The sequence below is a fragment of the Simochromis diagramma genome, unplaced genomic scaffold, assembly GCF_900408965.1.
Source record: "Simochromis diagramma unplaced genomic scaffold, fSimDia1.1 OVJJ01000131.1, whole genome shotgun sequence".
Lineage (NCBI taxonomy): Eukaryota > Metazoa > Chordata > Actinopteri > Cichliformes > Cichlidae > Simochromis > Simochromis diagramma.
The window spans coordinates 9,977,063-9,988,084 of record NW_024387200.1 but is presented as its reverse complement, the minus strand read 5'-3'; positions in this window follow the sequence as shown (position 1 = coordinate 9,988,084).

Here is an 11,022-nt window from a genome sequence, read left to right as displayed (position 1 = left end):
GTCCTAGCAAGAGCACACTTTGCTGGATTGATGGTAAGGCCTGCGGAACACAGCCGATCCAGCACGATCCTTAGGTGATCCACATGCTCTTCCCAAGTTCCACTGAAAACAACAACATCATCAAGGTACGCACAGGTGAATGCTGAGAGCCCACAGAGTACCCTATCCATTAGCCTTTGAAATGTTGCTGGAGCCCCATGCAGACCAAATGGCAAGACTGTGAACTCGAACAATCCCCACGGAGTACGGAATGCTGTCAACTCTTGAGACTGTTTAGTGAGAGGTACTTGCCAGTATCCCTTGGAGAGATCAATGGTCGTTAGATATTTTGCCTTCCCCAAACGCTCAATGAGATCGTCAATGCGTGGCATCGGGTAAGAGTCAAATTTCGATATGGAATTGAGATACCTGAAGTCGATGCAAAAACGTATCGTGCTATCCTTTTTCGGAGCCAACACAACAGGGTTGCACCACTCACTTGTTGAAGGTTGAATGATTCCAAGAGACAGCATGAGGTCCACCTCCTCCTTTAACTCCACCAGGAAGCGTTCCGGTATCCTGTAACTCATACGCTTCACAGCTGCATCAGGTTTTAAAACAATGTCATGCTCCACCAGACTCGTGCGACCTGGGTACTTTTGAAATATGTCTGAATTAATCAGAGGTGTTACCTGAGACTGTTGCTCACTGGTGAGATGGCTCAGGTCCAGGACAGAGACTGTTACTGAAGGCAAGTAGTCATTAACTTCTTCCTCCTCATCCACGCTGTGAATAAGCAAACCCTCCGTTTTATTCTCAGTGCGTGGAATCCATTCCTTAAGAAGATTAACATGGAGCACTCTACTCCCTCGCTGGAGACCTGGTGTAGAAACTTTATAGGTAGTAGGTCCAAGTTTCTTCTGTACTTCAAAGGGTCCCTGCCACTTTGCCAGCAACTTGCTGTCAGAAGTTGGCAACATTACCAAAACCTTCTGGCCAGGGACAAAACTCCTGTGGCGAGCTTTTTTATCAAACAAAGTCTTTTGTTGCCTCTGAGCAGCTGCCATATGACTCTGAGCCAGTTCACTCATCTGCTGAAGCTTTTCTCTCATATGAATGACATAGGAAATAACATTGACCGATTCCTCTTTACCTTGCTCTCCCTCCCATGAGTCCTTTAGCAGGGTCAATGGGCCTCTCACCTCATGGCCATAAAGAAGCTCAAATGGGGAGAAGCCAGTGGAGGCTTGAGGAACTTCCCGGTAGGCAAAAAGGAGGTATGGCAGCCACTGGTCCCAATCAGACCCTGTATCATTGACAAACTTTCGGAGCATTTGTTTGAGAGTTTGGTTGAAGCGCTCCGTCAGTCCATCTGTCTGTGGGTGATAAGGGGTTGTCCGCATACTCCTGATGCCTAACAGCTTATAGACCTCTTTTAACAGTGTGGACATAAAATTAGTGCCCTGGTCAGTTAAAATCTCCTGTGGGAATCCAACCCTTGAGAACAGTTGAATCAATGAGGAAGCTACAGTTTTTGCTTTAACAGTTTTTAATGGAAAGACTTCAGGATACCTCGTAGCATAGTCTGTAATGACTAGCATAAAGCGATTTCCAGATTTGCTTTTTTCTACAGGACCAACTACGTCCATGCCAAGACGCTGAAATGGTATACCAATGATTGGGAGAGGTTGGAGTGGTGCTTTGGTGGGGACTCTAATCGAAGTCTTCTGACATTGAGGACAACTCCTGCAAAACATAGCAACATCTGAGCGTAAACCAGGCCAGAAAAAGTATCGCTTGATGCGAGCGGTGGTCTTATGCTTCCCCAGGTGGCCAGCCCAGGGAATGGAGTGCCCCAAAGTAAGCACTGTTTCACGGGCTACTTTAGGGACCACTAACTGTTTAACCTGGCCGTGCTGGTGGTATAAGATGCCATCTTGCAGAATGTACAGCTCTTTATTTGTGTCAGATTCAGAGTCCTTTTCCTTAGCCCTCAGCAACATGGCAGACAAAGTTGGATCAGCCTGCTGCATTTGTCTGATGTTCGTAGGTACTGAAAAACCTAAAGGCATATCTGGAGCAGCCTGAACTGATGTCTTTCCAACAGTATGTTGAAATTTTTCACGTCTTCTTTGACTGCGTGGCTTCCGAGACTTCCCGGGATCTGTCTCTAGTTCAGCCTCAAAGAAGGGTAAAGCACTGAGGGTTGCATAATGCTCATCCTGATTTTTAGTTTGAGCCCTTGTTATAGCAACATTGCACTCTTGCACTTCTCTCAACAAATCATAGATGACTGGCAGATCATCCCCAAGAACTACAGGATAGGGCAAATTATCAGCTACACCAACCTTTAACAGATAGGGTGTCCCCTGCACTTCAATAAACAGATCAGCAGTAGGGTATGGTCTTTCATCACCATGTATACAGCAAACTGATAAGGTTTCAGAGGGGCATGTGTAGTCTTTTGACACATATTTCCTGTGTACCAGAGTCTGTGTGCTGCCAGTGTCTATTAAAGCATTAATTTCTTGTCCATTAATCTTAACTGTGGTGATTTTATTTGACTGCTTTCTCTCAGATTTAATATCCACATTCTGGTGAGGCACAAAACACATCTGAGATAATTTGCTTTGATTATTAGGACACATGGGCTTAGTGTGACCTTCCTGTCCACAAAGGTAGCACACTGGTGGCCTTTTACCTGGCTTCGAGGTATTCAGAGGCTGCGTTTCCCTTGTAAAGGGCTTACCCACACCCGTCGCTGACCTCTGAGGATGCTGAGGGGGTTGCGACCGACGTGAATCTCTGGCAGCCTTCCATGCACTGTTGCTCCATGGCTGACTCTTACTTCGGGCAGCTACAAACACATCAGCCAGAGTGGCGGCCTCTGCAGCAGACTTTGGATTATGCTCCTTAATCCAGACCTGAAGCTCAGGACACAGCATTCTTAAAAACTGCTCCAAGATAATAATTTCACCAACTTCTTTTACAGTTCTGTTTTTCGGCTGAATCCATTTTTCATAAAGTTCTTTCAGTCTCGCATACAGTTCCTTGGGACTCTCATCAAAAACTTCAAGACAGCGAAATCTTTGCCTATATGTTTCTGGGTTTATATCATATTTTTGCAAAATGGCAGCTTTTACCTTCTCATATTGCAGTGAATCGTCCACATCCATATTAACATAGGCACTTCGAGCCTTACCAGTAAGAAGAGGAATGAGGTGAAAAATCCAGTCGGACTCTGGCCAACGACAAGCAGCTGCAATTCTCTCAAAAGTGGTCAGAAAATGTTCAACATCATCTTCAACAGCTAGTTTCTCCAGTTTAGGATGATGAATATGCACAGACTGACCTGTTAATATGGAGGCTGAGCCAGAACCCTCATGCTGAGATGTTGCTTGTGTCTGATAATCAGCTGGAGCTTCAACAGACTCTGGATCAGTTGATGTGGGCTCTGGAATTGGGGTGGTTCTGGCCTGCACTTCCATTTGCAAAAGCCGAAACTGGTGTTGCAAACTTTTAAAACGCTGTTCTTGCAGTACAGCATCCTCTCTCTGCTTTTTATCTCGAACTTCCTGTTGTCCCATGAAAGCCTGAAGAATCCCAGCAATATCAAGCAGAGTTGGCTCCCTGGTATCCTCTCCTTCAGTGTCTCCAGCCACAACTGGAATTCCTTCTTCCATCTCCTTCTCCCTCTCTGGCTGCTGCAAGGCCTCTCTGGCCTCCATTTTATTTCCTCTCTTTGGGCGCACAGTATTCTGCATGGCTCAAAAAGTTTGTCAGGGGAGAAAAAAAGGGCAGAAAAATGCAAAAAAAAAAATCCTGTCTCCTCAACTGAAGGATCCCACTTCTGACACCACATGTGATGGACCGAGTTGAAAAACAGGAGGAGCCCAGGAATTATTAGAAAAATATAGTTTCCATTTATTTAACCCCCAAAATTATATTTACAAGACTAATAAATGTTGAGCTCATAAAAGAGGTCAAAGAAACAAAACTGAACTCAGGCAAAGACTGCAAACTTAACAAACCAAATGACTGCCCAAACATACATAATTGACCTAAACATGAATGACATACAAGGGTATATATAATGGCTGATCAGACCATTGTGACACATGAGGGGTAACAAACAAAACAATCATAAATCACAAATGATGCAGTACAATCTAGTTTGTTAATAAACTAAACACTAAAGAAGAAAATCAAAAACCCCATTAAACCCTAAACTCAAATATTTAATTAAATACAAATACTTTGTTTTTAAAGTAAAGAAAACACACATTCCCCCCCTTCAGCAGGAAGTGGTGGTGTGGTCCAATTATCTTCCCTTGTATTTAATGGTTTCAAACCCTGGCTACCATCTTTTGTCCGGCAACTCCCAGGAATGATAGCAGGTAAGAAATAAAAGGACAAAGGTTAGTCAGAAAGCAAAGAAATTAAGTAGTATGAATACATAAGTAAACTAAATGTGCGCGCTTACAAATAGAACAAATGTATCCAAACCAATCAATAAAGTTATTGGAAACTAAAATGTATTACTATGTTCAAAATGAAGAATGAAAATGCAAAAGTTACCGACTTTAGAGTGTGGCCATGGGTTTGGCCATCACACACAGGTTTGTTGTGGGACTTACTGCTAAACCTAATCAAGTACTGTTGGTGCTGTAAGTTAACCAGAGAGCTGAAATTACAAACAAACTAAAACAACAGGAAACTCGGCTCTCTTTCGTCACATTTTGTCAAAATGTGCATCGAAAGAGTCCAGAGTCGGGAAAAGTCCCAGTTTCTCAGTTTTAATGAAACACTTTAAAGTGAGTAGAATAAAATACCTAATACTTACACGACACTTTCATTTCAGAAGGAACAGTGGCCCCCTCCATCTTTGGTTTAGATTTGAATATTAGGAGACGCAGACATACAGACACCTTTGTGCTTTGTGTTTGTCCTGGATTAATTAAATGCATTGTCATGAATCCAAACTGGTTAAAGTGATCCCAGAAAAAACAGTCACAGTGTCCTGTGCATAACGCAGAGTTGCTGGCATCAGGGCTGGGGCCATTTTTGCTCATGTAATCGAACCTTCAAGTCTACTGTAGACTGTAGAGTTTCTGGGGATTTCCTTACCTGCACGATCGAGCATGCATCGAGATTCTAATCAAGCTCGTTTTGAATTTTAAAATCTCTCCTAAGAACAAGACAGCGTGTTGTTTTGATGTGCATACATAAAAAAGCTTTAGCTCACAATAAACCTAAAATGTTCACACAGCCGTGGAGTTCAGGATTGAATCTGAGCTCAAGAGTGAGGCTGCTCCGCTGTTGTAGCTCACACTTTTAATTGCTGCTTTCAACCCTGCTTTGTTGAGCCCTTTGATTTCACTCAGGTAAACAACAAGGTTATTCATAAAAATAAATGTTCTTTCAGTAATTCTCCAGCAAATGATCATCCACAGCTCGACACATAAAAAGTGCTTTTATGACACAGACTTTAAACTCATTGTGGACAATACATGGCAGCAACGGCTGGTAGTGAGAATACAGGCAGACAGAACTGACAGGCTGATGGCAAAGATATCAGATAACTTTCACAGGAACAAAAGAAAGTGCAATCACAAAGGACTGATAACTGCAGCAGAGCTCTCAGAACTGCACCTTCCTGAAACTACGTACTGCAACGTCACCACGAATAATCATCCAGCTAGTACTGAGAGACTGCTATGACCCCACAGACTGGGATGTGCTCCTGAGCCCACATGGTGAGGACATAGAGGGGGCGACACACCGTCTGACAGACTACCTCAACTTTTGTGTGGACGCGGTCGCCCCTGCTAAGACGGTACGGTGTTACCCTAATAACAAACCGTGGGTAACACAGGAAGTCAAAGCTGTCCTCAACATGAAGAAGAAGGCTTTCAGGAGGAGATGAAAGCAGCACAGCAGGAGGTGAAACGCTGCCTGAGGGAAGCAAAGGACACCTACAGGAGGAAGGTGGAGCAGAAGTTGGAGAGGAACGATATGAGGGAGTGGTGTGAAAACTGTCACAGGCCACAACGCCAAGGACAGCACAGTGGGGGGCGCTGTGGAGAAGGCAAATGAACTCAACAACTTCTTCAACAGGTTTGACCAGCCCACAACCCCCCCACCCCCACCTTTACTACAGAGCCCTCTCCCCACTCTCCTACCTCCCTCGCTCCCCCCCCCCTCCCTGACACTATGACACCCCCCTCCTCCAACCCCTCTCTCAACAGCAGGACATCTTCCCCCCCTCCTTCCAATCGTCTCCCAGTGTCACAGTGGATCAGGTCAGGAGACAACTGAGGAAGCTTCGCCCCAGAAAGGCAGCAGGCCCAGACAAGGTGTGTCCTAGGATGCTAAAGGCGTGTGCTGCTGAACTTGGGGAGCCGCTACAATGAGTCTTCAACCTCAGCCTGCGACTGGGGAGAGTGCCCGCCCTCTGGAAGACATCCTGCATCGTCCCGGTCCCCAAAAGGAACCGGCCCAATGAGCTGAATGACTTCCGACCGGTGGCACTGACGTCACATCTTATGAAGACTCTAGAACGGCTCTTCCTCAACCTCCTCCAACCACAGGTACAACATGCCCAGGACCCACTACAGTTCGCCCACAAGGCGGGTGTCGGAGTGGAGGATGCCATCCTGTACCTCCTGCATAGAGCCCACTCACACCTGGATGGGGGAAAAGGCACGGTCAGGATCCTGTTTCTGGACTTATCCAGTGCCTTTAATACCATCCAGTCCCGTCTGCTTCAGGAAAAACTGAACAGGATGGAGGTGGACCCCTGCCTGGTGGCTTGGATCTCCGACTACCTCACCGACAGGCCACAGTACGTCAGGCTGAAGGACATCACGTCTGACACTGTGGTCAGCAGCACAGGAGCACCACAGGGAACTGTGCTGTCCCCTCTTCTCTTCACCCTGTACACCTCTGACTTCTGCTACAACTCTGAATTATGCCATATTCAGAAGTTTGCGGACGACACAGCCATCATGGGGTGTATCTGGGATGATCAGGAAGAGGAGTACAGGAGTCTGGTGAGGAACTTTGTCGCATGGAGTCACACAAACCACCTGCAACTCAACACCTCAAACACATACAAGTACCTCGGGCTGTGGGTGGACAACAAACTGGACTGGTCATGCAACACAGAGCACCTGTATAAAAAAGCCCAAAGCTGTCTGTACTTCCTCAGGAGGCTGAGGTCTTTCAACATCTGCAGGAAGCTCCTGAGGATGTTTTACCAGTCGGTGGTTGCTGGAGTACTTTTCTATGCTGTGGTGTGCTGGGGGAGCAGCACAGCAAAGAAGGACTCATGCAGGCTGGAGAAACTGATCAGGAAGGCGGGCTCTGTGGTCGGGATACAGCTGGACACTCTGGTGACAGTGGCAGAGAAAAGGACACTAAAGAAACTGCTGGACATTATGAACAATGCTGGGCATCCTCTGCACACGGCCATTAACAACCAGAGGAGTCTGTTCAGTGACAGGTTGCTTCTCCCCAAGACAATTCAATTCAATTCAATTTTATTTATATAGCGCCAAATCACAACATAAGTCGCCTCAAGGCGCTTCATAGATACAGAGAAAAACCCAACAATCATATGACCCCCTATGAGCAGCACTTTGGCAACAGTGGGAAGGAAAAACTCCCTTTTAACAGGAAGAAACCTCCGGCAGAACCAGGCTCAGGGAGGGGCGGGGCCATCTGCTGCGACCGGTCGGGGTGAGAGAAGGAAGACAGGATAAAGACATGCTGTGGAAGAGAGACAGAGGTTAATAACAGATATGATTCAATGCAGAGAGGTCTGTTAACACATAGTGAGCGAGAAAGGTGACTGGAAAGGAAAAACTCAATGCATCATGGGAATCCCCCGGCAGCCTACGTCTATTGCAGCATAACTAAGGGAGGATTCAGGGTCACCTGGTCCAGCCCTAACTATATGCTTTAGCAAAAAGGAAAGTTTGAAGCCTAATCTTGAAAGTAGAGATAGTGTCTGTCTCCTGAATCCAAACTGGAAGCTGGTTCCACAGAAGAGGGGCCTGAAAACTGAAGGCTCTGCCTCCCATTCTACTTTTAAATACTCTAGGAACAACAAGTAGGCCTGCAGAGCGAGAGCGAAGTGCTCTAATAGGGTGATATGGTACTACAAGGTCATTAAGATAAGATGGGGCCTGATTATTTAAGACCTTGTATGTGAGGAGCAGGATTTTGAATTCTGGATTTAACAGGAAGCCAAAACAGGAGAAATATGCTCTCTCTTTCTAGTCCCTGTCAGTACTCTTGCTGCAGCATTTTGGATTAGCTGAAGGCTTTTCAGTGAGTTTTTTGGACATCCTGATAATAATGAATTACAGTCGTCCAGCCTGGAAGTAATAAATGCATGAACTAGTTTTTCAGCATCACTCTGAGACAGGATATTTCTAATTTTAGAGATGTTGCGCAAATGGAAGAATGCAGTCTTACATATTTGTTTAATATGTGCGTTGAAGGACATGTCCTGGTCAAAAATGACTCCAAGGTTCCTCACAGTGTTACTGGAGGCCAAGGTAATGCCATCCAGAGTAAGAATCTGGTTAGATACCATATTTCTAAGATTTTCAGGGCCGAGTACAATAACCTCAGTTTGATCTGAATTAAGAAGCAGAAAGTTAGCGGCCATCCAGGTCTTTATGTCTTTAAGACATTCCTGCAGTTTAACTAATTGGTGTGTGTTATCTGGCTTCATGGACAGATAGAGCTGGGTGTCATCTGCATCGCAGTGTAAATGTATGCTATGTCTTCTAATGATACTGCCTAAGGGAAGCATGTATAATGTAAACAGAATTGGTCCTAGCACTGAACCCTGTGGAACTCCATAATTAACCTCAGTGTGTGAAGAGGACTCTCCATTTACATGCACAACTGGAGTCTATTAGATAGATATGATACAAACCACTGCAGCACAGTACCTGTAATACCTACAGCATGTTCTAATCGCTCTAATAGGATATTATGGTCGACAGTATCGAATGCTGCACTAAGATCTAGCAGGACAAGCACAGAGATGAGTCCACTGTCAGAGGCCATAAGAAGATCATTTGTAACCTTCACTAAAGCTGTTTCTGTGCTGTGATGAGCTCTGAAACCTGACTGAAACTCTTCAAATAAGCCATTCCTCTGCAGATGATCTGTTAGCTGTTTGACAACTACTCTTTCAAGGATGTTTGATATGAAAGGAAGGTTGGAGATTGGCCTATAATTAGCTAAGACTGCTGGGTTTAGAGATGCTTTTTGAGTAAAGGTTTAACTACAGCCAGCTTGAAGGCCTGTGGTACATAGCTGATTATTAGAGATAGGTTGATCATATTTAAGATCGAAGAATTATTAATGGCAGGACTTCTTTGAGCAGTTTTGTAGAAATGGGGTCTAAAAGACACGTTGATGGTTTGGAGGAAGTAATTATTGAAGTTAACTCAGAAAGATCAATTGGAGAAAAAGAGTCTAACTTAACATCAATGGTACTAAGAGTAGCTGTAGATAATATTACATCTGTGGGATGATTATTGGTAATTTTTTCTCTAATGATAAAAATTTTATTTGTGAAGAAGTTCATGAAGTCATTACTAGTTAACGTTAAAGGGATGGTTGGCTCAAAAGAGCTCTGACTGTTTGTCAGCCTGGCTACAGTGCTGAAGAGAAACCTGGGGTTGTTCTTATTTTCTTCAATCAGTGATGAATAGTAAGATGTTCTGGCTTTGCGGAGGGCTTTCTTATAAAGCAGCAAACTATTTCTCCAGGCTAAATGATGATCCTCTAAATTTGTAACACGCCATTTCCTCTCCAGATTACGAGTCATCTGCTTTAGGGTACGTGTTTGAGAATTATACCACAGAGTCAGGTACTTCTGATTAGAGACCTTAGTTTTCACAGGAGCTACAGTATCCAGAGTCGTACGTAGTGAGGAGGTGAAATTATTAACAAAAGATAATCGACCTCTGTTGGGGTAGCGTTCAGATAGCTGCTCTGCTCTGTGTTGGTACAGGGCATTGAAGATGATAACAGTGGGTGGATTATATTCTTAAACTTAGTTACAGCGCTTTCAGAAAGACATCTACTGTGATAAAGTCTACTCTCCACCGCTGTGTAATCAATTATTGTAAATGTAAATGTTATCAGGAAATGATCAGACAGGAGAGGGTTTTCAGGAAACACTGTTAAATGTTCAGTTTCTACGCCATATGTTAAAACAAGATCTAGAGTGTGATTAAAGTGGTGGGTGGGTTCTTTTACATTTTGAGAGAAGCCAATTGAGTCTAATAACAGATTAAATGCCATGTTGAGGCTGTCCTTTTTAGCATCTACATGGATGTTAAAATCACCCACAATAATTATTTTATCTGAGTTGAGAACTAAATTAGATATAAAGTCTGAGAAATCAGACAGAAACTCTGTGTAAGGCCCAGGTGGACGATAGATGATAACAAGTAAGACTGGTTTCTGAGTTTTACAGCTGGGGTGGACAAGGCTAAGCATCAGGCTTTCAAATGAATTAAAAGTCTGTCTTGGTCTTTCATTAATTAATAGGCTGGTGTGAAAAATTGCTGCCACACCGCCCCCTCGGCCTGTGCTTCGAGATTTCTGGTAGTTAGAATGACTCGGGGGTGTTGATTCATTTAAACTAACATAATCATCCTGCTGCAACCAGGTTTCTGTAAGGCAGAGTAAATCAATTTGTTGATCAATTATTAAGTCATGTACTAACAGAGACTTGGAGGAGAGAGACCTAATATTTAATAATCCACATTTCACTGTTTTACTCTTTGGTTCAGATGTGGATACTTTATTGTTCTTTCTTTGTAATTGTTTATGTTTAAGTTGTTTGTTGCTGGTTTTTAGTTTGTTTTTTGTCTGTTTGGGAGCTGACACAGTCTCTATGGAGATGGGTTTTTGGGGGGGTAGCAGGAGGAGAGAAGCTGCAGAGAGGCGTGTAAGACTGCAACTCTGCTTCCTGGTCCCAACTCTGAATAGTCATATTTTGGGGGGTTT